Consider the following 25,153-nt stretch of genomic DNA (forward strand, 5'->3'; position numbering starts at 1 on the left):
AGAATCAAGTTGTGGGCACACCTCTGGCAAATATGCATGACTTCATCGTGTGATTTTTGTGTCCTGACTCATCTCTGCTTTCACTGGACTTTCCTGACTTCATTTTGTTCTCATTTATTTGCTATTTCATAGACATCTTAATAAGTTACCTTAAATCCTCTCTGGAACAAGCCCAGATATAAATAACTAAATGTATTCACATTATTAACAAGTAGACGGTCACTGGACAAATCTAAAATACCCTTGAAATATCTTAACAGCAAAGAAGCAACCCCCTGCCAGTATATTTTAAGTGCTTTTGCACAGAACACTGTGTGAAATAATTCTAGTAATGCTGCAAACAATTAATTGATAGAATTTCAACTTTTGACACCAAGAACTAGTCTAATGAGATTCTGTGACTTGGCACATCAGTGGACATAGTAAAAAATAAGAGGCCCTGGGCATTTCCAAAGAATTATTGAGGAAGGAATTCAGAAAATGTCCTCCAATCTTAATTCTCTTTCCTTTGTCCCTAATCTTGCTTGCTTAGGCATGCTTAGGCATAAAAATAATATGAAGGTTACAGAACCCAAGATTTGATTAAAATATTTCTGGTTTTCTGAGCGTTTACACAAAACAAATTCCCCCTCTTTCACCCGGTTGAAATGCATGAGTTAACACTTTGCTATTAGATGAGGAAATTCCTAATAAATGTTGGTTGCCATGATTTAGTTCAACTTGGAAAAGTAAAAGTTAACTGAAAATATATTGAAGCTCAGTGTTACTACACTATAGATGAACTTGCATTTTGTAGTAGGTATGAACTATAAAGGTACATTATAATTAGTTCTGGATGTTTCCTAGAACTATGTAAAATATCTGAGTCAACCAGAAATGACCTCATACTTCTAATGACTTAGGAGCAAAGAAGTTAATCACAAAACAGCTCCCCTCCCCCACTGTTACTGAAGTTATGCTGAGAAAGTTGGGAACTGCACAGGCTTCTGCCTCTGAGAACAGTTAGGGGAAGGAAAGATAGAGCCCTGGAAAACCTTGGGGTCTCTCAGAATGAAGCTTCTACAGCTCTAGTAGGCAGCATTCCACACAGCAGTTAAGCAGCTTCTGGCATTAGATTGCGTGGAGTTAAACCCTGGCCCTAATACTATACTAGCAGGTAACCCTGGGAAATTCAACTCAGCCTCTCTGTACCGCAGTCTCTTTCTATAGAGTGTGGACAATAATTTTATCTCACAGAGTTGTTCTGAGCATTAAATGAGCTTATCTATAGAAAGCTTGCAAACCTCGACAATAAAACCAGTTTAATAACTATTAGCTTTAATTTAAATTCCTCTCTCGATGATGTCTTGAGACACAGAGCTAGCTGAATTCTTTACTGGGAAATCTGACAGGAAGCCAGCCCAGGAGGAGCAAATACCACCCTAATTGTCACTAGTTCTATCCGCAATGGAGGAGGTCTGGTCAACATAAATAAGGTCAGAATGAAGCAGCCTTGTATGCTTTGCTAAATAGTTAGGACTTCATCCCAGAGACAAACAAGAATCACTGGAGAGTTGAATGGGAAGAAGGAAATGGTCAGATTTGTTTTTCAGAAGGAATTTTTTGTGGATAGAGAATTGTTGACGTTAGAGAAAAAGCAGTAAGAGTGGCTTTAAAAAGAAGTGTGGGTGCATGTGTGTTTCGGTATGTGTATGTTTCTTTTTCTTCCTTTCGTTGTTTTTTTTTTTTTCCTTACAAATGAAATTCATTTGCGCCCAGTCCCAGGCTGCAGGCTGGTAAGGCAAATTCTCAAACTCATCCATGACCAAGACTCCTCGATCGGATCCTGCTGTCCATCCTCAGACATGCACATTCCCTTCTAAGATCCAGGACGGCTCCTCCAGATGTGGGCATCCTGTCTCGTCTCCACGCATCAGGGAAAGAAAAAGGGAAAAACAGGGCAGTGCATCCCTCCGCTACGAATACTTCTGGAAGTCACACATGAGACTTCTGCCTACTTCTTACTTGATCTCAGAACATGGTGACGGTTACCCATCTACAAATGAGTCTGGAGAAACGTGGTCTTTATTTCAAGGGAATGTGTTAACTTAAGATATCTAATTATTAAGCGATTATAGGATCAACTTCATGCCCAAAGGAAGAGTCAAGGAGGCCCCTGATTTCTGGTTTCGATGAAAGGTTGGAGAGTGGTTTCATTCATCAATGTAAGGAGGAACTAGTTTGTAAGGAACATTAAAGATTGGGAATCTGCGGCCCAAATCGGGGCGTGCTAACTGTTCTTGTAAATGAAACCTCATTGAAATACAACCATCAGCATGTTTTCAGTGTTGTCTCTGGCTATTTCAGTGCTACAATGCAGATCTGAGTAGTTGTGACAAAGACCGTGTGATCACACGGTCTGACACATTTACTATCCAGTTTTTTAGAGAGAAAGCTTGCCAACTCCTAATTTGATAATATATAAAGCACTGAATACGGTATCTAGCACATAGTAAGTGCTAATACATTTTAGGTGTTTTTCTTTTTACTTTTAAATCCAACTCTTGATTGTTAATGTCTTCATATTAGAAATTTGCTTTCAGATATTCTGGAAAGGTGATCCACCCTTGCTAATTTTCATGTTGGTGGTAGTAAAATTTTCATATCTCTCCATTTTATCTAAAGGCATGTACACGTAATTTCAGCTGTATGGATCTTTATGTGTGGAGATCATGCCTAACTCAGCCATATGGAAATTATTTTCAATTTAAAAGCCCTTAAAACCAGCAGATGACTTCATCTCTTATACATGTAATTACTATGAGAGCCAAAATATTCTACCTTTGAATGCCAAGGCAAATTAATTCAGAAGGTTTTTAAAAATCAGTAAAAGTGATTTAAAAAAAGTAAAAGTGAGATTCAATTAAAGTGTAATATTAATGGTTGTCACATATGAAAATCATGCTAGACAATGCATGCATGCTAGACAATGCATGACAAATGAGCTAGAACAGCAAACAAAATGAAGGAAGACTCATGGATCCCATGCCCTATTTTCCATTTACTCTACACACAAGATTAAAAGATTTCAGCATTAAAACAAAAATGCTAGGCTATAGTAATATATTAACTGTTAACCCAAATGATGTTCAGAGTTTGATGGAAAGAATTTTCTTCTGGAGAATATGGAAAATATACCTACTTGATATTTTTGACTATATTCAATGGGAATTGTCTATAGAGCTTATAGATGGGCTGAATTGACATCTCATAAAGAAATATCCATAAGTGATTTGTATGAAAGGTAGTAATAGTACAGCTCTATTGCTTCAGTGGAGGCTTCAGTGTTGAGTTCAGGTAATAATGGAAAAGGAAATGACTAATTTGGGGAAGTCTGGCTGTGTTGTGATCAGTCCTGAGCATCCTGGAAGGGCAGAGAAGTTCATGTCTAATAAAACCTCAGGCCCGGTCAAGGTCAAGTGTGAATCAGTCTTGGCTGTTTTCAGTGACTGTCCAGCTCCTCCATTAGCACTTATTTATCCTCTCGTGAAATCACATTTCCTGCCATGCCTTTGGGCATGAAGTTGATCCTATAATCACTTAATAATTAGATATCTTAAGTTAATGCCATGCCAGGGCCATATGCTGGAAATGTTCCATATCTACACTTCCCATGTGGCAGCCCCTGGGCCACCTGTGGTTCCTGAGCACTTAATATGCAGCTGACATAATGAGCGTCTAAATTTTTTTATTTTGTTCAAGTTTTAATTAATTTGAATACACATTTAAATAACCACCCATGGCTAAAAGTTACCGTATTGGACATCACAGGTTCTGAACCAAATTGGTTTCAGATTATCTTTAGAACAAAGGAAAATGCTGGGGATTTTTTCCATAAATGACAGTGATTGATGATTGCTTAAAGATGTTTCCCAACACTATGGGAAACCTACTAGATTTGACCCACTATACTGACTCACTACCTCTCATCCTTCAAAATGTACTTATCCTGTATCCCATTTCTCAAATGCTTTTCTTCCAGTCACTTATCTGACTAATTAACTCAGTATAATTTAGTCAATAAAAGAGCAGAAAGTGCCAAGAGACAGAGCCATCCCCACAAAAACTTTTTGGTATAGTTTGGTCCAAAGATAAGTATCACCCATTTTTAAGAAAACATATATTATTCAGGTTAAGATTGAAAAATTCACATAGAAATTATGGGAATTCTTTCCAACATTATATTTGTAAGAACAAATGTATTTAGCATTATTCTAGTTTTGTGTATATCTGTGCATAACCCTGAGGTGTCCCCATATTGGACGCAATGTAAGGGTTACACATTTATGAAAGTAGACAAAAGAGTAGCAGGTCAAAACTGATTCTCTAATAAAGGAACTTTTTAGGAAATCTGTAAAATGGAACTATTTCTATAACTCTGCATTTATTTACTTTTCCCAAGTCAACCTGTCTATTGTGGTAACTCAATAAAAACGCACGTCAGCGCCATGTGTGATTGAAATAAGTGTATCCCTCTTTCTGCCAGAGCTCGGCTCTTCATCATTCTGTGAATTCTATGAATAACCCAGTTCCCATTTGACAAATTCCTTTCTGTTTAAGTTTAACTAAATGGTTTCTATTATTCATCAAAATGAACTTTGACTAGTATACAAAACACAGGGAGGAGAATTCAAATAAAAATTTTTTGATCTGTCACCATAACATAATCTTTTCAATGAGCTTTCTCACTAATAGGTGAGGAAATTATTTTCTTGTTTTTCTGAGTGTCAGTTCCCTCATTGCGAATGGAGATCAAATACAGAGAAATCTCCTTCCCCCATGACTTAGAATTCAGGGGACACATGATCTGCTCTCACCAAGCAATTGTGAGAGGAAAGATGAGTGCATATTTAAAGGAGTTTTGAAGAGTAGAATGCGCTGTCTACCCCATGGCATTGATTTTTATGCAGTCATCACATTTATGTTTTTAAGAGATTTCCCTATTTCAACAAGTAACTGGAAATAATTGGCCCACATTCCTTAACTCACTTGTTTTAGCTGTATCACTGTTTCTCATCCAGGCAGATCTTACACAAAGCCATGTCAATCTCAGAGTGAAAAGTGACTTCTCCAGACACTAAGTCCAGCGTTGGGAGAGAGCAAGCTGCAAGCTTTTAGGAAAGAATAAGAATTTCAATAGATCTGGCTTAAACTCCAGTGAAGCTGTACCTCAGACACCTTGCTGTTATGTGTTTGCTATAATATTACACTTTCAGTTGTCTATATTCTAAATTCTTTTAAAATTTATGGGCTTAACATTTTTAAATAATATTCTTAGGGTTGATGGAAAATTAAAAACATTTGATATGTACTTATGAAAGGGATATTCTAAATCCCTTCTCATATTCAAGGGATACTAAGAGTGATAATTAAAATGAAGGCAAATTTTGATAAACTTAATATTAGCAGCGAAACACATTTTGAGAAAAGTTGCTGCCTTAATTAGATTGAGGTGACATAACAAAATACATGAGTACAATTACGTATCTTTTCAATTGCCTCTAAAACAAAGATCAAAGGGGAAAAGTCACATAGGCAGGAGAAAGTAGAAAATAATTATGTCAAAAAAGTAAAGTACACATAAGACTGCATACTATTTGCTGACATTTTCCATTCTTTAAATTTAAATAGTCTATTCTTACCAGAGCTTGACGCACAGATCCACCCTTCAGCCTTCTATCCCATTCTGAGAAAACTTGGAAAAAACTCCACTTAAGAGCCTACAGCTCAGGGGGAAAGCAACTGCTGTCCTCCAAGTTAACTTGGGCAATTGAAAGGCTTTTCCCTGGTATGAGGTACACCCTCAGTAGCACAGATGAGATTTAAAAACCAGACATGTGTTTGTTTAATCATGAGCCGAGAAGGAATCTTCTGCTAGTAAGAAGTGAAAAAAACATTGTTACGAGCTGAGCTGCATCCCCCCAAAAATCGTATTTTGAAATCCTAATCCCAGCACTTCAGAGTGTGATGGTATTTGGGGAGAGAGACTTTAATGAGGTGATTAAGGTTAAATGAGGTCATGAGGGCAGGCCCTCATACAGCAGGGCCAGTGTCCTTATGGAGGGAATTAAAATACAGACACAGAGGGGAGACGGCCATCTACAAGCCCGGGGGGAAACCACACCTGGATCTTGGACTTGTAGCCTCTGGACGGTAAAGAAATTAAGTTCTGCTATTGAAGCTGCCCAGTCTATGGTTCTTTGTTAAGGCAGCCCGAGCAAACTGGCATAGGCACCTTTCCAAAATCTGTAAATCCAGATGGTTTCGAGATAAAAATCACATACAGAAGAGTGGTGAAGATGTGCCCTCATTCCTATGAAAGGAAGAAATAGCATCAACCCATGATGTGGCTCTGTAGGTCTGGTGCTGATATCAAGGCTTCCTCACTCCACCTTTAAACACCCTCCTCAAGCCAGACCTGAGGCTGCTTGCTAGCTTCCCTAATTTTAAAGGCCTAGCAAATGCAACTACTAAGTAGTTAATAACAGATGGTGAACAGGAGAAATAGAATAAAAGAAAAAGCTATCTCCCCATGGCATCGTTATCAAGACCTTTTTCCCAGATGGGTTTGTAGCGGAGGAGCTACTCAAAAGAAGCAACTGGACTCTAAGATGTGAGCTCTGCGGAAGAACCAACCTTACTTCCCGTCACTTGTGTCTTTGTCAAGCAACAGGAACACCAGAATTGCCCTAATGGAACTGAACAATGACCTATTTATTCTGATATCCTGTCTCCAACTGAGATTTATGCCAGGTCCTTTTGAGGAAAGGCTAAACACCACAGGAGCACCCTATTGTGTACTATTTGATCGAGTGCGGAGTGGGGGAACTCTGGAGAGTATGGGAAGGGTGGGTGTCTTCCTGAAGCACATGGGATGTGTAAACAATATCCAGCCATTTGTGCCCCTCATTTGGATTTCTAGGGTCCTCTGTTTAGCAGGATTTCTAAATTGCAAGAAGTATGCTGTGAATGGAGACAATGTACCCATCACCAAGCACATCATTATTCTCATCCACCCTTTGGTTTCTCTGTGTCTTGCCTTCTTTGCTTTCTACATGGTCACTCAACACACTTTCTAAGCTTTTTATTTTAATCTTTGGTAAATGCTATGTATTCAATTTCCACTCCTGCAGGTGGAATGCCAAAAATTTCTAGTCGTTCCTATCGATTAGATCTGTTAAAAATACATGATCCGTAACTTTACCTGGAGAATTAAGACAATTGTTCTATTTATCTCCACTTGGTGTTTACTTTTTCACACAGCTGTTAAAAAGAAGCCTTTTCACTCTGGAATGCTTTGAAAACTCCAAATGCATCTTTGCATTACCTCCCACTTGCACTATTCAGTTAGAATCTAATGTTGACAACGTTTTTTTTCTCACATAACATTTTATATCTCTTTATGAGGTTTCAAAATACACCCGCAATTTTAATTTATTGACTGAGTTGCTGTATAGTCTTATAAAAAAGAAATTCAGAAGTCTCACAATGCATTCTCTTCTCTGGGTCTCTGTCTGCCCCTTATTTGTAGCACTAGTGATGGAATGCCCTCAAACTGTAGAACTTGTACTCTTTTACATGGGAAGAGAAACAAGAAGATGGATTAAAAACTCACATGAAACATTATTCCAAGGCAGTTTTCTCTGAAAGAACTGCCCTCACTGAAGCAATAATAGAATTCCTAAGGGAAAATCCTCCATTAGAAGCACTAGAAACTGGGACCTATTCAGGGTGTTCTTCAGAGTCTGCAGGCATGGATGAAAAATCAGCATAGGATGAAGGGCTGAGAGCCATTCACATTCTTTTTGAGGCTTCCCTTACTCTGGCCAATCTCCTATTGTCTGGTTCTGTTAATTTATTTTTTTAAATTCATATCATTTTCATTTTATGGAAGGAATTTTATTGAACTCAGTGTATGCAGAGTAAAAATACATAAATACGAACCAGTCTGCCCATAGAACCAGAAGTTTTTAATAATTTGAGCAACTTGGAGAAATATACATAAAAGAAATTTGTATCAGAGGAGATAAACAAGAAAAGGAAAAGACCAGCAAATTAATCCTATTTGACTGACCCATCCATGCTACAATCAACTGTCCTAATCCCAAAGATACTTTGCAAAACAGAGAAGTAGAGCTTCCACTTAGTGATGTAGAGAAGGAAAAATCTTTCCCTCTACTTTTCTAAGTTCAATGGCTGGGACCTGCAAACCAAACTGAAAAAAAAAATGAAGAAAGACCAACAAGAGAAAAAAGTTTTAATTATACATGCATGCACCACACCCTACAAAGGAAGGAAAAAAGTGGCTCCAGAAGGCAGTTAGCTGATTGAGGCTTATATACCATCTAGGCTAAAGAAAGGAAAAGAGGTGTGGGCTTCTGGGCAAGGAGGCAAGTTATGGGAAGGAAAGGGGAGGAAATGTACCATAAATAAAGGCTGCCTCTTTATGCAGATTAGTATCTCTCAGGTGATAAGAGGTGTCTGTCTTCCTGGAACAAAGATGTCTCTACAAATGGAAATTTCCTCTTTTAGAAATGTAAATTTCTAAAAAAGAAATCTTTCATTTATAAAAGGGGAAATTTGTACTTTATTTTTAGGCAGTTGGGAGGATAAAGATCTTTTTCTATGCCCACTGGCTTTAGTTCAAAAAACTCCTTATGACTAAGTGGCATATTGTGGGGATATTCTGGTGCCCTGCTGTGATATATTACCATAAATTAATGAATGTTAAATCCATGACTTCCCAGTCTTTTTTTGTCCATTGGAGAATGAATAGACTTCATTTCGTCCCAGGAAAACTGCTAAATAATTTAAGAATATAATCTGCTACAAAACCTTATATTCTATAACAAGGGCTCTCACCTATTTCTCTAGAGAGTCAGATAGTAAGCACAGGACCAGGACTAGCAAGGCATGTAAGGCACAAAATCTGAGGAAGGTCTCACCCCTGGAATCTCGCAGGTGCCCCTGTGAATGAATCCCTCCTTAAATTTTGCATTCTATGGGCTCACCTCACCTAGTTCTATTACTCACTTCACTTAATTCTGACCCTGAGTAAATCTATTAGGTTTTGCAGGCCAGATGGTCTCTTACAATTAACTACACAACTCTACCATTGCAGCACCATACCAGGACAGATGTCTAAATGAATGGGTGTGGCTGTGTTCCAATAAAACTTTATTTACAAAAACAGGCAGTGGGCAAAATTTGGCCTGATGACTATAGTTTACTGACTCCAGTTTTATGGAAATACTTAAATATATATTTTACATTATTTGATTTGCGCAATACATTTCATCAGTGTGCAAAAAATATTTTCTGCTAGCAAATGACATCTATGAAAACAATGAATTTTTAGAACACTGGCTGTACTTACATAAGCCTGGAAAGAAGTTTCTGGAACTGGGACCCAAAATGTTACTAATTTCTGGATTATTTTTCTGTGTCTATTTTCACACCTTTTTACAATTTCCTTTCTTTTCTTTTTTTTTTTAGCTTTCACCCACCTACTCGCTAGTCCACCTGTCAAAATGCTACTCATTTTTTAAAAGCTAAATTTAAAACTTGCTTCCTCTATGAAACAGTCTGTCTTTGCCTCATATCCACAAATACAAAATGACTTACACTCTCTCTGTGACAATACAGCCCTTTGGTGTGGAATTCTATACTCAGTCTTCAGACTGCTTTAGATTCAAGTGAGCTATCCATGTGTCTAATCCTAACTAAACCACAAACACAAAGACCATCTAAAACTCACCTGTTTCCCTAAATATTAAAGCTATTGAATTCTTGGTGGTCTTAAATATAAATTAAGATGAAGTGATTTGATGTTTTGCATTGATTTATTCTAAAGTTTTCATAAATTGTCACTCTTCAAAAACTCTCTCATACCACTGCACTCCCAAGTGCAGAAACTCAAAGCCAAGTGGGAGCTGGGGTGGTGGTCCCTTGGCTCTAGGCCCCAATCTCAGCCCACACTTTACATTTGAACAAGCTGATATGCCACCCACCAGGCAATCATTACACTCTAATTTCCTGATGGGATGTCATTCATGGTGGGAATACCCTCAGAGCTCAAACATGATATCTTTTATTAGAAAAAGACTAATTGCAAACAATTTTTCAAAGTTATTCAACCAACTGCTGTAACATCTTTGATTTTCTTCATAATAATCTAGTGGGGCAGGAGCAGACAGGGCCCAAATGAAATAAGAACAATCATATGTTGGAAATTATTATATTCAGGGACTGGATACAGAGGGGAGCTTATATATTTCTGCTTCAAATTTTCTAATAAAACAAAATGACAATTCAACTAAAAAGCAAAGCTGTTTTAAAGCCTGCCTTTGCCTTTAGTAAGCTCATTTCTTTAGAAACCAATCCACAAAGGAACAGAAAGGAAGAATAGATAGATCAATAGAACAATGGGAGGATAGGTAGATAAGGTACTTCTCATGGTACTCATTTTTCTGCCATTCATCTGTCTTTCCCTAATTCCTTCTAGAGCTTCAAGCATTATTCAGTACTTAAGTGCCCAGTTCTGGTAGTTTTTTTACTGCCTCTGAAAAGGAGACTAGTCTGGTATCATGGGGAAAAAGTCCTCTCACATTCACACCAGCTAACATAGTGAATGTGAATGGGAGTGCATAATACAGACAAAACACTATTCGAGGTGCTATGTATTAACACACTGACTCCTCTTTGTTTACCAACTTATGAGTTTTATCCAGTTTTTTACCCCATTTTAGAGAAACTGTTATATAACTTGACCAAAGACACACAATTCGCAAATTGAGGAGCTGCGATTACACCTCTGCATCTAACTTCAGAGCCCCTACTTGGAACTGTTCTGTCATATAACAGAAAAGAAAACCTTTGGCAGAATAGAGAGAATGTACTAAACCAAACCTAAGTCCCCATTCTTCAGTGCCGGACTCTGCCAGCTTTGAATCACAATTTCCTCCTCATGTTACGGTGGTGTATTTTTGCAGTGACCTCCATGGACTGCTTCTGGTCAACGGTCTATAGGTTCCTCTCAGGGCTAGTCAGTTTTGCTGCAGCAACAAAAGTTCTAAAATCCTAATGGTTACAAACGTTTCTGGCTTGCTCATGTCATGTTTCCACTGTCCGTGTACTGCAGCCAGGCTGGAGGTCTGCTCCATGTGTTTTCTCATCCAGCAACCCAGAAGGGAAGAGAAGCGCCCAGGTGCCATGGCTGTGTTCACAGCACAGGAGAAGAATGCCTCGGAAAGTTCCTTGCGTGAACACGGGATGCATCACATCCTCTCACATTCCCCTGGCCAACACGTGTCAATGGCCAAGCCCAAAGCCATTGAGGCAAGATGTTTACTCTTCTCCCAGGTCACACAGGAAGGCGTATGGGAATAGGCAGGAGTGATTATTCTCTTACAAAGAATAGGGTAGCAAATAATTTTGGAAAGTGACTTAATCTGCCTCCTTCCAATATCCATTTATTTCTCGCATCCTTTACTCCACCAATACTCTTTGATCATGAGGTACTGATTTAGCATGTCCTTAGCTTCTATCATTTTCTATTCCCTGGTTCAAGGTTTTCCTTTAATCACACAAACAGGAGACTTCAGTGTTAACATCAACCCTCTCACCTTAGAAAAAATGGAACCTCTTATCCAGAGGCATTCCAGGAGCTAATGGATAAACTGTTAAAAGAACTCAGGAGTCCCAAAAAGTCATCCAGGGAACCCTTCATGGTTCTCCTCAGGATGATGAACTGAAAGTCCACTGGAACCCAGACCTTTGTTGACCAAGATTATATTTGGAACAAAGAAGGTTTTTAGAATTTACATGTAACATCAGGATTTACAGGTAAATCGAAAAACATAAACCCTACTACACACTCTTAACATCAAGTTTATTTTTCTAATAAATAAACAAAACTGTAAGGCTTTATTAGATAGAAAACCCCCAGGCAGGCTATCCTGAGCCTAGTACAGTCAAGAACCCAAGTTCCTTCTAATTTTCTGCTTTACCTAGTCATGTAACTTTCCACTTTGTACTTGTGGGAAACTGGATGCATCATCTGGCCCCATGTCTGTACTCGGTGTAGGAAGAAGGGTAAAACAATAGAAGGTAAAAACATGTGAGTCTGCCCCCTTTTAAGTATAATAAAATAGTCTCCTAGGACCAGCATTGTGCAATTCTTATGTCTCATTGGTCAAAATTGGATCACCGGGTCATCCTTATTTGCAAAGAAGTTTGGGACAATCTTATTTTTAAGTTTGTATCTGGAAATCATTACAGAATCACAAGAAGTTGAAAAAAATCATACCAAGATGTCTCATGTATCCTTTAAACTGCTTCCTTCAATGGTAACATAATTCCGTAACTAGAGTACATTATCAAAATTAAGAAATTTACAATAATAGTTTATAATTACCTTGACTAGACTACCGACCCCCTTAAGATTCCACCCTTTTTCTTCATGAACTCAGTTTTTGAGTTTTATATGTTTGTGTATATAGTCCCATGACATTTTATCAACAGTATAGATATAGATTCATATAACTTGGGGCACAATCAAGATACAGAACAGCTCCATAACACAAAGAAACTCCGGGAGATGGATATTTTTAACTATATACACTGCAGCCCTGAACAAAATCAGGGATCCTGCTAGGAAGGAAGAAGAGAAATGGATTTGGTGAAGGCAACAAGCAGTACCTGCACAAAGGAGGTTATTTTAAGGGAGTTTTCCATGATTTCGGAGGTATGAATAGATTCCATCCACCCCAGTTCTTCCTCCCAAGGCACACATTCCTTTTGTTCTTTAGAAATCTCTCAAACAAAAGCCATACAATTTGATTTATCTCATGTTGTAGGGTCATAATGACCCCATTGAGATGCGGAATTCATGGTTTCAAGAAACAGCAAATATATGTCTGAGTTCAATGCCACTAAAACCACCCCAGAGACCAATGAAAGAACAAAAAGTTTTTGTTGTTATTGTTCTAATGAGAATAATTCCTTGAAACAGGACCAGAAGGCAACAAGTATAGGGAAGGAAAAGCCCAGAGGGTCTCAAATTCCATCATGTTTGGACAAGGAGCTGAGAGAAAGGGTGACCTCTTAACTAGAGGACTAACCATTATTTGCAGTTCCATTCCAGAATTTCCTGCTTGCTTACTGTGGGACCCGAGGAACATTCCTTCTTATTGTCCAACATGAAAGTTCTTAAATGCCAATAATAAGGAGAAATGAATATGAAGAAACATGTAGAGAATGTGCATATTCATGGTGGGAAAAGTATATCTTCCAGAAAGTACAGATGTATATAATAAAATAGGATCATTTATTAAGTGCACTTTGTTTGAATTTGCTCAGTCAAAACGAGGGCAAGTTTGATCTGATGTGATTGATTGGTGACTAATAGAGGCAAACTCATAACAGTCTAATGACCTGTGTAAGATTTCCCCTCCCTACAACTATGATATTGAGGAGTGTGCTGCAATCATTGCTAATACAACAAGCTGCTCAGACCCTGGGGACAGCAACCCAGCCCAAGTAATGATACAGGGAAATCAGTTTACTTCCTGAGCATAGCCTTTTAAAATGGCACTTCTTGCAACCTGTGGAGTAGTCTTTGGCCTGATGATAGTTAAGATGGATGATATAAGACACCAGAGTAAGAAGTGTGAAAATAAGGATCCATCTGTTCAATATTGCACTGAAATCTTAGTGGCCCAACTATGAGACAGCCAGTGAGTCATGAGAGGATAATACCTTTGGTATATGCCAGCTTCCCAAGCTTCAGTGAGCCAAACATCATGCTCCAATTCACCCAACTCCCCTTGGCTCCAGCTCTAGAACCTACCCTCAGTAGCTACAGGTAGATGGCAAGTTTTTATATATTCATTTCTCTCATGTTAAAGGTTAGCCTTTAAACCAAAAAGATACTAAAGACCACAGAAGGCCACTGAGCTACTAATGCCTCCCCACTATCAATCACAAACAAGTAACATATGTTAAATAAAGCAGATCAGTGTATGACAATGAGTCCTAAAAACTGTGCCTATGAGTAGCATGAATGCCCTACCAAAACACATTCAAATTCACAATAAAAACAAGAATAAACACAATGGTATGCTTGTTGGATAGGGTCAGGGACAAATTCAATCTGGGATTCTCCACTATGAGATTTCTACCAGGTAAAGACGCATATGAGACCAGTTTTGTTCTTCTACCCTCTCAACCAGTTTTGCTTTACTGCCTAGCCAAAATCCAATTTTCTGTGTTTCTCATGGTGTCTTCCATTCTTAGACATTTTTGCAAAAGGTTCAACATTAATATTTTATTATCAGTCTAATAAGGGTGGTTGACTTTTCAGTTGATCTACAAAACCTTAAAATCAGCACACTGATTAGTCTTGCAGTTTGGATACTGAGATATGATCTCTGGCATCATTAAATAGCTTCACATAGGTAACTGATTCTAAGCACATCATTACCATGTTCTAAGGGTTTAAATCCTCTTGTGGCCCAGTTTATATGAGACAAAGTAGAGATAGCCAATCTTAAAATCAAGAACTCCTGAAGTGTTTTATAGAGCAAAATTGGTATTATGGATACTAAAAGAATATTAAGTGATTAATAGCTCAATAGTTAGTATGGTCAAAAGTCTCCCAATACAAATTTTCCTAAAAGTGCTTAACTTACGTTTCATCCATAGCACCTGTGAGACTGAAGGACTATGTTCACATGCAGTGTGAGGTGGTAGCCCATGTCCTAGGTTGGGCCACAAGGGTGTATGTTTTGTGTGAAGATTAAAGATAACAGAGCATTCTTTGCTCTTTTCCTATTGGGATGTGGTATGTAATCACTTTTGCCTTGAATCTACATTGATTTTCTGTTTGCTTGCAGAATAGGATGCAGCAGAAGTTATATGAGGCACCTCCAGGGCTAGATCTTAAGATGTCCTGCAGCTTCCCTCTGGTCTCCTCCAATACCCTCTCGGAAAACTTGAGCCACCATGTCAGACTCAGTACACAGAGGCTGCCAATTTGAATAGGTCATGTGTAGACACACTGCTCGACAGTCCTAGGCTTCCAGTGAAGCACCTAGGCTCCCCAGGTGTCAAACATGTCAATAACACCACCTTGGACCCTCCCAGTCAGCCCAGCCCAGCCACCAGGTGGATACCACTGAATGACCCCCATCAATGCCTCCCGCATCAGAAGAATTGTCCATTTGAGCCCTACCCAAACCCTAACCTGAGTAATTGTGAAATATAATAAAATGCTTACTTTTTAAAGCCACTAAGTTTGGGGCCATCAGAACCCCAAAAAATATATACAGTGATGTAATACAGTAATTTATAAGAAATAGACATTTGATCATTCCAATGGCCAGAATGTATTTCTCATATGTATTTGGTCGTCATCCATGGTTCCTGTCTGAGAGCTCCCCAAACCCGTGGAATTTCTTGAACACTAAAAGCAATGGGAAAATCTTTTGTTAAAATATTTGGTCTCTGGCCATCAGTTCCTAAAATCCTTCAGAGACATAAAGATGAAATGGGTGTTTTGTTATTCATAAAGACTCCTTTTATGTTAATGAGGTGGCTTTTGGACAGCACCTAAGGATGGAGGCTGGCTGCTTGAAGAAGTAACCATAAATATAGGTTGGAACTTTCAGCTCCACCCCCTGATTTCCAGGGAGGGGAGAAAAAGCTGGAGGTTGAAACAATTACTAATAGTCCGTGATATACTGAGTCATGCCTATGTAATGAAGCCTCAGCAAAACCCCAAAAGAACAGGGTTCAGGGAACTTTCTAGGTTGGTGGACACATGGAGATTCTGAGGGAGTGGTGCACTTGGAGAAGGCGTGGAAGCTTTGAGCCCTTTCTCCATACCCTGCCCAGTGCATCTCTTCCATCTGGCTGTTCTTGAGTTATATCCTTTGATAGTAAACCAGGGATTGAGTAAGTATAATGTTTCTCTGAGTTCTGTGAGCTTCTCTAGCAAATTATTTGAACCCAAGAGGGAGTCATTGGAACCTCCAATCTATAGCCAGTCAGTCGGAAGCACAGGTGACACCTGGACTTACAGTTGGCCTCTGAAGTGAAGTCTTGTAGGACGGAACCCTTACCCATGGGATCTGACACTATCTATGGGTAATGTCAGCACTGAGTTGAAAGTTGTGACAACATGGTTGGATCTAGAAGGTATTACGCTAAGTGAAAAAGGTTAGACAGAGAAAGACAAATGCCATATGATTTCACTTACATGCAGAATCTAAAAAACAAAATAAATGAACAAACCAAACAGAAATAGACTTATAAACACAGAGAAAGGACTGGTAGGGGAGGCAGGGGAAATGAATGAAACAGGTAAAGAGGAAAAATAACTAGTGAGAATATTTGATATCTTGGTCTTGGTGATGGTTACCTGAGCATATTCACATGTCAAAGTTCATCAAGCTGTTCACTAAGATTTGTGCATTCTATTGTGTGAACCTCAATATAAAAATGATAAGAATAAATAAAATAGAGTCAAATTGAGTTGAATAGTAGGATACTCATTTAGTATCCAAGAACTGCTTAGTTGGGAAACCCCCCACCTTCACCCACACTGGAATTGAATGTAGAACATTATACATGGTTTGGTTCAAAGCCCTAAATAGGGTAGTAAATATTTACATAGTACTTATTATGTGCCTGGCACCATAACACAGGCACTTCTCACAAAACTCTTGAACTAAGTTCTATTATTATCATCCCTGTGGGGAAGCTGAGGTATAGGAGGATTGTGTAACGTGTCCATGGTCACTCAGCTAACAGGCAGAAAGACTAGGATTCAAAGCAGGCAGACTGGCTCCAGAGTCTGTGCTCTTAGCACTTACATTAAAAACCACAACACTCCTCTTAAAAAATTAGATTTCATTTAATCAAACTAAGCAAGGTTTTTCCTGGTGTGCTCCATAAATCCTTTTTAGGCAGTTTATTCAGGCAGAATATTTGTTCTCTTCTGCTTTGTTTTTTGTTGTGTTGACGGGCTCCATGCAGGACCAGTGCACTCTGGTGTGATCCCACGAGCAATATTAAGGGGTGCCATACCACAGAGATGGATTATATTACACAATGCTCTATTTATAAGGATCTTCAGAAAAAATATCCTTCCTGACATTAGGATCAGGAAAGTTACAATTGTTCTGAACAATTAGTTGGCTTTGAATAACTATTGCTTGGTTTAAAAACAAATATGTGTCCCCACTAAAGAGGACCTCATGTTATGCCTTTTTCTATCTTTTTCCAGGCTCTATTTAATATCCTAACACTTGTTTCCTTTTAAATTCTGTCTTAATTCTTTCTATTTAGTGTGTCCATGTTTTGTGAATACTGTTAAGTTTTTCTAAATGCATTTTAGAGTAAGGCACATTTAGCGTAAGGTCAATATCAATCAATTAATAAGACAATGAGTAAGAAGATAGTTTTAAGTCCTTGTGCACGTTGCAGAATTAACTGTGGGTATTCTGATCTTGAATCTGAAGTGTGTGTGTTTGTGTGTGCATGTACATATTATACCATAAGTCAACCAGTTAGAAATTCTAGAACGTTGCTTTAAAAAGTTCCTGGGAAAATATTCCATGAAGAGAAGATAGCCCAGAGAAGGTGGCCCATAAGTTCTTTGTAGATAATACCGATTAGAATGCTCTTGGGTGAAAGAAATAAAAATGGTATCCTATAGGGAGATCTAAAATTCAGGGACACTAATTTTTATTTAACAAGAAGTCTGGAGGTAACCCCTCCCAGGCTTAGTTCATCAGCTCTGCTGCGACAGCGTGGAGAACCACATCAGAGGTTCTCTTGGGCTCTTCCCTGGGCGAGAGGGTGGCTGCTGTCCCTTCCCACATCACTTCCCACATGACTGCTTCCAAAGGCAAGAAGCAGGGGGCAGGTGGGATGGCAAGAAAGCGGTCCTCAGATACTCTTCTGCTCCATCACAGTAAAAATCCTTCTTAACAGGACTGCAGAAGAGTGCCTCTTGAGATACAGGACATGGCCACTCTTGGCTGCAAGGGAAGCTGGGACAGGCCGCACATTTTCATCCTTTAGAGTGGAAAGCAGGAAAGCTAAAATGGGACTGGGAATGGTTGTTAAGCAGCCAAATATTTCTGTCTGCTCCAAGAATTCAATAAAAACACAGGTGCTATAAAATATTTAATAACAGGGATGGTCTGGGCAATTACCAGTCAGAAGAAAGTAGTGGCCTTGCACAGCTGTTTAGACTGAAGTGGGGGTTGCCTGTTACATATTAGTATTGATGATATACAAGTCCCCCAAAACATTAGCGAAATTCTCATAAGGATGTCCATGTCAACTTTGTAGTTTGTCCCAGGAAGGAGAAAGAAGAACTTTTGTTTAATTAAGCATTGAGGCGAGGGGTGTGTTAGTTGACAGCAGTCCACAGAGATGCTTCCTGGCTTACTCCTGGGGTTGAAGGGCAGGTCAAGATCACAGGTCCTCAGAATGATCACCTGCCTTTGTCAGAGCAGCTCTGTATTTGTTCTCTTTCTATACCGAGTTTAAAAAACATTTAGCTGCTAGGAAAATATCTGATAAACATGGATAATTTGTTGCAGCTGTAGTATAGGGTTTCCCAAAATGTGATCTGCATCAGAATTTCCTAGACATGCTTGTCTGAAGTTCAGCTTCCTAGATTCTATTCCAGACCCATAAATTAGATATTCCAATTCACTGATGTGGGGTAGGGCCCAAGTTTCTGTATTTTAAGCAGGATCTAACACTGGAAATCCACCAGGATTCCTTAAAACCAATACTGCCCTAAAAAGACACCTGTTTCCAAAATTAGGGATGTGAGCAAAGATTAAGTTTCAAAGATGACTATCGCTGGTAGTCTTTACTGATGATATTTTTTTCTTCTTCTCCAAATTCTTGTGTTTGACATTCATCCTTGAAATTCTCATAGATTCTGAAATTACATTCCTGGTGTCTCTTGGCTTGTATCTATGTAGGCAAAGTCAAAACTGAAATAGTCATTGAAAGTGTTATATATAAATCACTTCTCAGGCCCAGCCTGGAATACTTTGTTCCTTTCATCAATGAGGCAATATTTTAGAATAATTGTTTTAAATAACTGGTGCAGCCTTTTTATTATTTTTTCCAGGAGTTAAATAAAAACAGTCAAGCACAGACAAATGCAAGAAGTACTTTGTAAATGGTTGAAATTCAGGTACTCTTTTATTAGATCACAGCAGTGTGAGACCGATTAAAATTTCAAGCATGGTGATGTTCAATATGGTTCCTGCGATTGCAAAGAATCCATAAGCATTCCTGGGCACTAGTAATTACCCTCTCAGTGAATGAAGTTGTTCTTAAACATTAAACAGTGTGGTCCTAAGAAAAATTATAGTTTCTTTTTGTTTACCACCATACTGGAGGATAAACTATAGATTAATGAAATGCTCTTGCTTCAACTTCTATGTGGCATTGATTTTCAATTCAGAGTTAAAGCTTCAGTTCTCCCTAAAAAGCCTGTTTATAAGATCATTTTTAGTCCCTTTCTGAAAAGGTTTCATTGATAATTGAGTATGCTCTCTCCTACTTAATTGTTCACAAAAACAGTGCAAATGAAAATATCCTTCATGACATGGAAAATTGGTGATGAGAGAATTCTCACACACTGACTTTCAATGTTTTTATAATTCCTCCAGAATTGCTATCATATTGAAAAAGTTCCCCTCAGTGGAAACATTGAACAAAAGAATGAGAGCACAGGTTTCTGTTGCAAAGGCAAGCCCACCAGGACCTAAGATGATAATAAAGAGCAATAGTTTTGATTAATGACAACTAAGAGTAATAATTCTGCTCAAGTTTTACTTCCCCTGCCTCTGTCTTCTCCTGGTCCCCTGCTTCCCTTTCCTCCTTCTTAATTTCAAAGACTTCTCATCTCTTGTTAATTTTTAGAAGTCCTTTGTAGAGCTTCTTTAAAATAAAATTTTGTGTATTTTAGAGAAATAACCAAGGCAACAGGAGAAAAGGAACCTAAATGGGCAATATACTCCAGTAAACTGTAAGTGGAAGAAAAGTGTCCCTAATAATTAAGCTGCAAATGTTAGCACACATACAAAAATAAAAAAATACATAAAAAGCCAACAGTAAAGATAGTACCTACTTAATTTAGCCTTTCCAAAAGTGTATGACCTTACCTTTCACCCTACAAATAAAGAGGCTTAATTAGCAGTGAAAGATTCTGTACCTTCATTTTGTCTGTCCAGTTTCTGGAAGTTTCCATTTGCTTCACTTCCTTTTCTATTCGTATTTATATCTTAATAGTAAAAGTCAACCTGATCCCAAATGGACCTCAAAGGCATGCTGTAGAATGGAGACTGGTGATAGTGGTAATCCCCTTTCCTCCCAGCCTGGTGGATGAGATTGGGATGGCTCAAATAGATTTGGACCAAACCAACTGAGCAGTCATTGATTTATGCAAGCCCCAGCCATGAGCTTGGCATCAGAGACTATTTGCGGGATGCCTACCCCGGAAGACATCCAAGACTCTTCTTTTCCAGCAAGTTGGACTCAAAAGAGACCCAAGGAGCAGAAGGCTCAAAAAGGTTGGAGACCATCAGCTGGCAGTATTGTTTGGTTTACACAGGTTTTAATTACTTTTAATTCATTGCCTACCTTTAAAAAGGTAAGATTTAAAATAGATAACTGATCTTTTTGGAAAAAGAAATTAAATAACTGGCAACACTGACCCTGCACATGGGCAGTCCCTGGCAAGAATAACGTAAGCACTGCCCTCTCTGGACAGATGGGATCCGGTTCCTCCTCTCACTCATGCTCTGCTCTCTGCACTCACAGTCATTTGCCTGCTTGGACTCTGTTGTCATCTGAGTGTGTGTCTCCTGATCTAGTCCAGCACCTGCACTTTTTTCAGATGAGAAAACACGGTTCTAAGAATTGAAGGCCTTGACTGAAAGTTACAGGTTCACAGTTGAAGCCAGTTTATCCTTCAGTAGTTAAAGATAAGCAGGACACAGCTGACCAGACTCCCCCCTGCTGAGAAGGGGATGTGGTGTCATTCCAGACACAGCGGTGAGTGAAAATCCTAGAAGCAGGATGTATGGACAGAATTCCTGACCTGGACATCTGCTTTCTCCTGGTAAGCTTAGAGTCTCACACCTGGGATTAGAGGTTTGTCGTTATTGTAACTGACACTGTTATTAACCTTCCTGGAAAGGCCAGGCCCGATTCCCAGGGCCTGATGAGATGTGTGTTATCTCCACCATCTCCCAAAGTTTGCTGCAGAGCGTTGGCGTACCAAAGGTGGACCTGGGGGTGGCTGACCCCTGCTATGGTCAATGAGACAGATGGAGTACCTATAGACTATGCTAAAATAATAATTAAGTTGATTAAAAGTCAGCCTACTTTTTATTAATACCATGTACTAGCAAATACGAATAGTGCCACTTAAATAGAGGTAGTTCTCTCTCAAAAATGACATTGTTGTTTAAGTTCTAAACAATGGCTGTGATTATAATGAATTTTTAAAATATACATGTAAGCAGAAAATCAGAGTATTTTTTTTATTTCTCTTTGAAACTCAGAGGATCTTCATTTAGACAACCTGACCCAGAATACCTAAATCCAACTCCACGAATATGCTTTGAGAGTAAGTTTGTTAAGTTTGAAATCCTTTGGGCTAGCTTCAGGCTAACTTCACATTCCTAAACCCTGCTATTTCACAGGTTCCTGTGTTTAAACAGTCGCTTGGAAATAAATGATGACGGCATTGTGATTGCAAAGGCAGGAACAGAACTTGAGTAACTCTGTCATTTTATGGTGTTTTAATTGGTGTGTACAATTCTTCAACAGCAGAGACATTCCTAGAACGAATCATGCTATCTTGAAGAAACTAATATATGGGTAGATTCATTTGGGGAGATTTACTATGCAATGGGATTTTTATAATCTGTCAAATTTACCCTTATGTTTAAGACTTCTATAAATGTCTCCATAGATGAAGCTTCATGTGAAAGAAAACTGTTTGAAATTAAAACTAATAAGGTGTGTTCTTTGATCAGCTGTGAGGGAAACAAATTGAAAAACCTAGTGATAGTCTTTCAGTAATGTATGAAGATTAATTTTGTTGAAACCATCAACAAATTGGCAGAAATTTAGCCTCAAAAATAAGCTATAATGTTGCCACTCATTACCATGAGTGAATAATATGATGGTATACAGTTTTCCCTTTGCTCAAAGGATACATCTATGTAATTAAAAATGTATTAATCTAGTTCTCTGTGTTTCTATTCTGGTCATTGTTATTGTGAGGCCTTTTACTTCAAGATTATTAATGAAAATAATTTGATCTCATAAAGAAGGGTGGAGTTAAAATAGGGTAAACTCTAGAAGGCAAGCATGCTAGATCTCTCAGTGTGACGTACTGAGCTCCAGCTTTGCCCTGGACTAGATTCCCATGATTTATTAGATGTAGGTAGCAAGTTTTCACCTGGCCTGCATTTGGACTGAATTTAGTGCCAGTTTGTTACCTATGATAGAATTCTCCGCACTGTGAAATTTTCCCAGAGGCTCCACTCCTGGAGAATTAGAGAGTAATTTACTCCTCAACTGATCCCATAATGCTTAGCCCACTAATAAATATGTCATGAATACGTGTGCACATGACCATCTCCTCCAGCAGACATGAGCTTCTATAACATAGGGAATGTGCATTAATTATACTATTTCTGCTACATTTTAGGTACCTAATAAACTTCATCGAATAGGTAAATGGATGGAAGGTGCTCTCATCTAAGACTAACACTTTGTGAGTACATACATAAGATTTCCATTCCTACTGAGTGAAACAGATACATTTGAAAAGAACAATACTTTTTAAGAGCACACTCTAATCCTAATATCACTGATATCATTTTAAAAGCACACCTCATTCATGTTAAGTATCAGAGAGTAAATCTGAACAAATTTCAAATTCGTTGGCAATCGTTAAGTAGTCAAAGGCCAATAAATGATACGGCAGGCCAGAATAGGGCAGTATCCCAAACTTTGGCTTCATGGCATATCACTTCATATTTTTACCTATTTTATATTATTATTTAAAAAATATTTTCTTTACTCATTTTTTAAGAGCCTATCTTAAACCCCTTGTAAGAAACAATATCCATGATTATTTGAGTCTTATGTGCTTGTTGCATTATTTTTCTAATGAACACAAAGACATGGAAATATACCAAGTCCTTCCAAAACTATCTAAAATCACCTTGCATATACCATGGAAAATACTGACACAGTGGAATGGACTAGAATTTGAGATGAGATGGATGGGCGTTCACACAGGAGCTTTGCCATTTCCAAGGTAACCTCACCTGCCTAAAAGCCAATTCTTCGTATAAATGTGGAGATAAGGAAACTGACCTTAATGGTGAAGATTAAATGAATAACATACGCAAATCATCTCATTGGAACCTTTCATAAATTATTTAGGTGCTCAGTCACAGCTGCTAAAATGATTTTGATGTTTCACCTTTCACACTATAAAATCATTTTATACTCTCTCTAAAAAGTGTGTTGACCACTCTTATTCTAAATATAGCCTCACAGAACCAAAGTGACCCAATTTCCTGTAAAACAGTCATCAGTCACAGCAATTGCATTGAATAAAAATAAGTATGAACAATATAAAAATGAATATGGACAATTCTTTAGGAATAAGAGTACAGACTTGAGAAATCTCCACACACTGTTGACCCGGGTTACCTGTTGTGTCAGAAACACCCCAGAGGGGTCTCTGAACCTTGGACTTTTTAGCTAATAAGATTGAGGGAGTAAATTCTTTTTCCATCAAAAATATTAGTTGATGAAATGTACACTATTTAACACATCACCCCTCTGCTGTCTTGTTTTCTCTATCTTCACTTTTCTTTTTCTTATTCTTACTGTGAGAGTTTATGTGGAGCAAAGTTACCTGTACAAGTGGAAAGACCTTCTATTGGGGTTCCAAGAGAGACTTTTTAAATTCAAACAAGCTTTAACTTAAGGTCTCTTAACCTTTCTCCTATTGAACCGTCGACCCAGGTCTTTATCAGGGGGTTCTAATCCCCCTCCCTCCTTCACCAGGTCGCACCAGGTTGCTTTTACTTATTTTTATTTTGTTGAGGGACTTAACTCTCAGAGAGAAAGTAGGTTAAAAACAAGAGCAAAAAAAAGAAAACAAGAGCAAAACTCCACAGCCATCATCTTAACAGTGCACAGGAATTTTAGTTCACATTTTTTATTTCCAGAGAGAGAAAAGTGCTTTGAGTTTTGATTGTATGGTACAGGCCTCCCAAGCACTTATTAAGATGCCTGAGGCAGATAATAACAAATGTGAGGCCTTTGGCTCCCCCGGATAACCATCCTGCAGGCAGCCGGAAAACAAACAAGCACCACAACACAATTACCTGTTTCTTCTTCTGCCCCTTCCTGAGAGCTAGACTACAAGCCTTCTGATCTTGGCCTTCCTTTTAATTCCTTGGTCCCAGATGTGATGGTTAGAGCCCCAGGAGCCCTCTTGCCCCTTTGAGGATAGAAGCCACGGGAAAGATAGACGAGCAGAGAAATAGGAGTTTATGACAGTGTGGAGCCACCACACTAGCCCTGGAAGGTCAGTCTCTGGGCTTATTCTATATGAGAGAAAAATCATTTCTTTTCACTTTTTCTTGTTTTAACTGATAAAGGTATGCAATCAATAATTTTAGAGACCCCTGGCCTATGAGAGTGGAAAGAATGACCAGGATTGGTGGTGGGGATCAAATAGCAAAGGGAAGGTAAAGCAGGCCACAGAAGGATAAAGGGGATTTGGTGAGAGGGAAGCCTCCTCTAGAAGTAACCACCCTGCACCAAGGGAGGGGTCGGAGCCTACCACCAAGTGGCTCTCTTTTGCGCAAGATGCACAGAAGAAACCCTGAGCAACCTTGAAGTTAAAACAAAACTCCAGGTTGTAACGGTGGGGCTACCTCTCTGGGCTCATTAACCTGCCACTCCCTGTTTCATTTGCTCCACCGTTCCTTTTGAAGCCTTGCTCAAACATTAATTCTTTATCAAAAGAGCAAAG

The 25,153-nt window shown here is 38.6% G+C and overlaps 1 long non-coding RNA gene across 8 annotated transcripts in view; it reads right to left on the reverse strand.

Annotated features, from left to right (window-relative positions):
- Positions 1 to 25,153, reverse strand: part of LOC108391860 (uncharacterized) — a 109,652-nt gene that overhangs the window by 79,341 nt on the left and 5,158 nt on the right. The window contains exon 2 of one of the 8 annotated variants that reach the window (XR_012125467.1): positions 5,029 to 5,150. The exons of the other annotated variants lie outside the window; for them this stretch is intronic. This is a non-coding gene — a long non-coding RNA (uncharacterized lncRNA). The remainder of the gene's footprint in view (positions 1 to 5,028; positions 5,151 to 25,153) is intronic. 8 annotated transcript variants of the gene reach the window in all.

This window comes from Manis javanica, chromosome 15, assembly GCF_040802235.1.
Source record: "Manis javanica isolate MJ-LG chromosome 15, MJ_LKY, whole genome shotgun sequence".
Classification (NCBI taxonomy): domain Eukaryota; kingdom Metazoa; phylum Chordata; class Mammalia; order Pholidota; family Manidae; genus Manis; species Manis javanica.